General features: G+C 35.6%; 1 pseudogene across 1 annotated transcript; it reads right to left on the bottom strand.

The window, feature by feature from the left end:
• Positions 1 to 203: 203 nt before the first annotated feature.
• On the bottom strand, positions 204 to 3091 carry LOC149533350 (pentatricopeptide repeat-containing protein At2g03880, mitochondrial pseudogene; annotated as a pseudogene). Its single transcript, XR_016356877.1, has one exon. The product of XR_016356877.1 is annotated as a pentatricopeptide repeat-containing protein At2g03880, mitochondrial pseudogene (transcript).
• Positions 3092 to 6065: the final 2974 nt, after the last annotated feature.

Genomic DNA, 6065 nt, shown 5'->3' with positions numbered 1-6065 from the left:
CTGTTGCACAATGAGATTGATTGGGGGAATAGTAATAAATCAAGCTACGCTTTTGAATCATTTGTTCAAATGTTTTTTTATGAACCTACGAATTTGTATAATGCAGGCAACAAAGACACCAAGTGTGGTGATGATATCATCCATGAAGGACAAACATTCCCATTTACATTTGACGTGGACAGCTTAAACATCATACACAAAGCTTCATTCTAACACTAAAAGTGTTAAATAGTCAAAGTTGACTTATTTTTTTCAAGTTTAATTTTCTCCTTAGTGTGTGATGTTTAAGGGTGGCCCTTGAACAGGGTTCACGTCTAACATTATGTTAAAAATCAAAACTAGATGGACAAAAATAAAATCATTCTTCAATTCTGCAGGAATTTCGCTGCACTGCACCACTTTGTTGACTGAAGCGAATAATGAAGGCTAGATTGCTGCCAAATGCTCAAACAAAAGAAAGAATAAAAGCTTTTTACAAACTGAAGATAAAGCTCTCCCTTAATTACTCTTGCTGGTCTGGCCTGCCACAGCGTGCACATTATTATAGTACAACCTATTTTTCAGATTGCTCTGTTTAACCTCACCAGTAATCTCCACAAGAACATTCTCCATGTTTAAAATGATGGAAACGATTTACATCTCTCAAAACAATTTCTCTTGCAGCAATCTTGGAGATAAATTTTGCTGCACTATGACAATCGGCACATACTCGAAGGTTCTTAACAACTCTAATAATTGTTCCAGGGGGTGTGTTTAACAATCCAAATGCAATTGCCAACTTTTCACTATGATGGCAGAGAAATAGTTGTTTCTCCTCCTCTTCCACATCATTAAGTAAATGTCTTGAATCTGGAAAATGCCCTGCTGCTTTCATCTCCCAAGCCAATTCATCCAACTTTGCATAGATCTCTTGTGTCTGTAGATGTGATCTGTCTCCTGCACAAAAAACGTGTACTATTTTATGGGCTTCAATCCAACTACATCCAGGGATCTTTTTAATTCCTTCATCTTTCATCAATCTCCTTACCATTTGAACCTCAGCCCACTTGCCCAATTCTGCGTACATGTTTGAGAGAAGAACATATGTTGCAGCATTTTTAGGATCTAAATCAAAAAGCAGTGTCGCTGTAAATACTCCTAAACCTATATTCATATGCGATCTACAGACACCAAGAAAGCAGAGCCACACAACCGCCACGAGTTTGACTGGCATCTTAATGATAACCTTTAGGGTGTCCTCAAGATAGCCAGCGCGGGCAAGAAGATCCACCATGCACACATAATGATCAACTGTAGGAATTATGCAATAGAGGTTACTCATGTGATTAAAGTATGTACAGCCCTCATCCACTAAACCGGCGTGGCTGCAGGCACATAGAACACAAGCAAAGCTTATAATGTTGGGATATATTCCGGAGTGCTTCATTAGTTCAAAGGTTTTGAGAGCGTCCTTACAAAATCCATTTTGCGCATATCCTGCCATCATGGCATTCCATGAGACCACATTTTTGTGTGGCATTTTGTCAAACAACTCACGTGCCTTGTCTAAGCTTCCACACTTAGCATACATGTCTAGCAGAGCATTTCCAACTATGAGCTCTGACAAATATCCGCCCTCCATTATGCTTTGATGGATGTCCATACCCTGTTGCAAAGCTCCCATTTTGGCACAAGCAGGGAGGATGCTGGCGAAGGTTGCAGAATCTGGCTTTGCACCTTCTGATTGCATTTGCTTGAAGGTTTCTAAAGCCTTCTCAAAAAATCCATTTTGTGCGTATCCTGCAATCATGGCATTCCATGAGACCACATTTCTTTGAGCCATGTTATCAAACAGTTCACGTGCCTTGTCTATGCTTCCGCATTTTGCAAACATGTCTACCAGGGCAGTTGCAACTACAACATCTGACAAAATTCCTCTATCCTTTATCATTTGATGGGCTTGCATACCCTGTTCTAGAGCTCCCATTTTGGCGCAGGCAGGGAGTATGCTGGCAAAAGTTGCAGTGTCCGGCTTAACACCCGCCAATCGCATTTGGTTGAAAATTTCTAATGCCTTTTCACCAAACCCATTTTGTGCATAGCCTGCAATCATGGCATTCCATGAGTATGCATTTTTTTGAGGCATTTTGTCAAACAGTTCGCGTGCCCTGTCTGTACTTCCACATTTTGCATACATGTCTACCAGGGCAGTTGCAACTACAACATCTAACAGAATTCCTCTACCCATTATGCTTTTATGGATATCTATACCCTGTTCCAAAGCTCCCATTTTGGCACAGGCTGGGAGAACGCTGGCAACGGTAAACTGATCGGGTTGGAAACCTGTTTGTTGCATACGGTGAAACAATGCAACTGCCTCGTGAGGCTGCCCATATCTTCTGTAGGCGGCTATAATCGTATTCCATGAGAGACTATCTCGTTCTTTCATGTGCTCAAACACTTTCCGGGCATCAACCAAACTATGGCACTTGGCATACATGTAAATAAGCTTATTATGAAAAGTTGTGCGGGTAGCAAATGCAAACCGCCTGTGCGCAATGAAAGAGTGGATTTTTTTCCCTTCTGAGAGAGCATTCTTAAGTAAACAAATCTGTAATAATTTGAAATAGGTAGAGTATTGTTCAGGGGGATTGTGTGTACTAAAAAGAATATGCAGTGCCTCCTTCAACCGGCCCTCTCTACATAACGTTGTGAGATCGAGATGATCAGTGGATGGCAATGGCATTTTATAATTGTGGTTTGAGCGTATAATATATCCAGTATTACCGCAATGGCATTGCCATCGGGGAGCATTGGGAGCATTTTCAATTGAAAATAATGCAGCTTTCAATACAAAAAAATCATTGCCAGTTTTTAAAACAGCGGATATTCACAAGGATAATAACGTTTTCAGTATTCCCAAAATTTCAGGTTCCTCTTTTAAAAACTATTGATCCAATTTATCCCAGCAAATCTGTTGATGCATATAAGAAAGATCTATCCTTCCATAAATTGATTCGGACTTGCAGTTTATCAAGCTGTGCAAAATATGTCTGCAGTTGAAGCAATTTACCGAAATTGCATTGGACGAGCAAATTATCACAACTCCGTAGCTTTGGACAAGGGCTAAATGTTTAGGTACATGTTGTTGATTGGGCTAAATAAAAAATTGGGTTTGATTCATTTTATTCCTTCTAACAAGACAATCTTTGATAAGATGTTCCTTTTGTATAATTTATTCTTAGATTTGATTGCGTCCTTTTAGCATCAACGTCTCATATCACACTTTGTATCCATCATCAAGATGAGAGAGAAGGAAAGAAATAAGCATTAGGTTTGTTAAGGCAACATGGTTACCCAAGCTTTGGGCATTTACTAGATCTTTAAGCATACACTAAGTATTGTACTTTTGTTGATTGTTGTAAATAAAAACATGGTTTGATTCATTGTATTCCCGCTAATAGGGAAATCTTTCATAAGGTGTATTTCTTATCAAGCAATAAAAATAATCATTAGTCTTGTTAAGGCAACAAAGTTACTCAACCTTTAGGCCATAGATGAATCACTAAAAATATGCATGTTTGTTGTAGGCCAAATAAAAAGAAAATAATTGAGTTTTATGGAATTAATCATTTTATTGTGTTACTACATGATGCTTTAGGTCATCATATGCACAAAAAAGAATCAACATTACTCAATTCTCCCCCATTTCTAGACTTTTGTAATGGCCCTATTAGGTTTGTTTGTGAATCGTTTGTTTTATGTTTTAGTTATCCTTAGCGGAAGAAGGTGGAAAATTATCTATTATATCTCTAGGGTTTCTTTTGTCCATTTTTTTTTATGATTTACTTTCTCCATATTATTAATACAATTTTCAAATTCTATCATTTTATATCATAAAAAAATTAAAACTTAAAAATTAAAAAAATTATGAGATTTTTATTTGGGTTTCTTTGGTTGATCTTTTTTTCATGATTGACTTTCTCTATATTATTAATATTTTTTTTCAAATTCTACCAATTTATCATTTTTTTTAAAATGAAATATTAATATTTTAGTACATTTTTATTTCAAATAACTTTCTAATTATTATTTATATCATTAGTTTTATTAAATAAATTGATTACCACAAGTTAGCCATAATTAGTTTTATATCATTTGTTGTACTTGTCCTCTCAGGAAAGAGGGCATACCATATGAAATGAAAACTAAAGAATAACCAAAATTTAACTTTGATTGCACACTTATAGAGTTCATTGATTTTATTGAAAAGAAGAAGATAAGAGATTCATCATCTACTAGAGTTGACCATCAAACATTGCAAGAGATTATTAATCATAACAATAGAGAGATATTGGCAAGAACAAATTTGAGCATTGAGCAAGTTGATGTACTAAGGGAGCCACAGAGCAACACCAGAGCCACATGAATTCTAGATACAAGGAGGAACAATTGGAGATCCCCTACTTATTGATGGGTGGCTAGCCAAGACCACTTGCTCTGCCATTAGTTGCTTGGATTAGCAACCCCCACAAGTTGTTATGGGTTGACAAACCTCTCCCTTGGATTGCTTGGTCTATATTAGATGGTTAAGATAACGTTTAAATTGTGCAAACACTCTAAAAATCACTATTTTTTCTAGCTAATATATATATGAGTTGATACTAGTGATAACTATATCTTTTTGTGCTTTTGGTTCAGGTAGCTAGTTAACTCTTAATATATATGTTTGTAAAATATTGATTTGATAAATTATAATTAATAGAAAAAAAAAATTGATTACATTTTTTTCACAATCTACATGTAAACACATAAATAATACATAAATAATGTAACTAAAAGTATTAGATAGTGGTTTGGGGTTTCAAATTTGTATAGCTCTCATCTCTTGGAGCATTGATGTAATGGGATAACCTTTTAGAATCTAGATTTGGTGTTCACATTTATTGAAAACAATTGGTTAATTGTATATTGTCTTTGATGTTACACAAAATCTCATATCTTTTCCAGTCAGTGTATGTCGAGCTCACTCGGCTGATGAAGACAAGTTCAAAAGATAGTGTCTATCGAGTTCACTTGGGTGTCAAAGAGAAGTTAGCAAAAGTTGAGTGTTAACCAAGCTCACTCGATTAATGAAGGAAAGTTGGATGGAACCAGTGCTAACCAAGCTCACTTGGTTACCAATGGAAGTTTGTGAAGATGTAATATTAATCGAGTTCACTTGGTTAACACACGAAAATCATTTCTAAGTTAGTGTCTACCAAGCAGGGTTGGCTAACAAAGGATTTTCTTATTTTGGCATATTAAGTTTAATAGATTTGTTTGTTGGTTCTAGCTGACTGAGGAAATGAATATTAATTACTCTAAGGTGTATTCAAGCTGACTTGAAATTGTGTATGATATAAGTATAAGGTCAAGTTGAGGACTGAATGTATGTAAGTGTATGGAAGAATAGAAGATGCTAAGATGAAGTGAATTGAAAGGATGAGCAGAATATCCTTAAGGAGCTGTAAGATACATTCGATCAAGAAGGATCAAGTATTCAAGCTAGAATTGAGATCTAAAATTAGCAATACAATTGCATAAGAAATCAGGTCATATCATTGTTAATCTCTAACCATTGTAGCAATGAACTAAAACTCTTAATAGAGTTGGCTTAGCAACTATTTGTAAATCCTCTAACAAGGTGGCATTTCTAGATTGAAGTGTCTAAAGACCTCTAACAAGTCTACTCCTAATAGGGTGATTAAATCCTTTAACAGGGTCACACCTAACAGTAACTGAAAATCAGTAACTAGTTGTAATTGGTGGTTTTTGCTAAATGGGGTTTCCACGTTAAATCTTGGTGTCACTTGTGTTCATGTTATTTCTTTCATATGTATGCAACTAAGTTAATTAAGGTTAATTACAGATAATATCTTAAGTTGTGCATGTTCAGTATTTTTCGAGTAACCGTTGTTATTTCAGTGGTTATCGAGTTACAATATATTGTTAGGGTTAACCAAGTAACAATAGTTTCATCAAAGTTTTTGTTTTGTAGTGACATCTAAGGGATTTGGGATTTATTTTTGTGGTAACTGATTCAC

Source organism: Cupressus sempervirens, chromosome 10 (assembly GCF_028749045.1).
Source record: "Cupressus sempervirens isolate cs-2001-9-10 chromosome 10, ASM2874904v1, whole genome shotgun sequence".
Lineage (NCBI taxonomy): Eukaryota > Viridiplantae > Streptophyta > Pinopsida > Cupressales > Cupressaceae > Cupressus > Cupressus sempervirens.
This window is presented reverse-complemented; position numbering and strand designations above follow the sequence as displayed.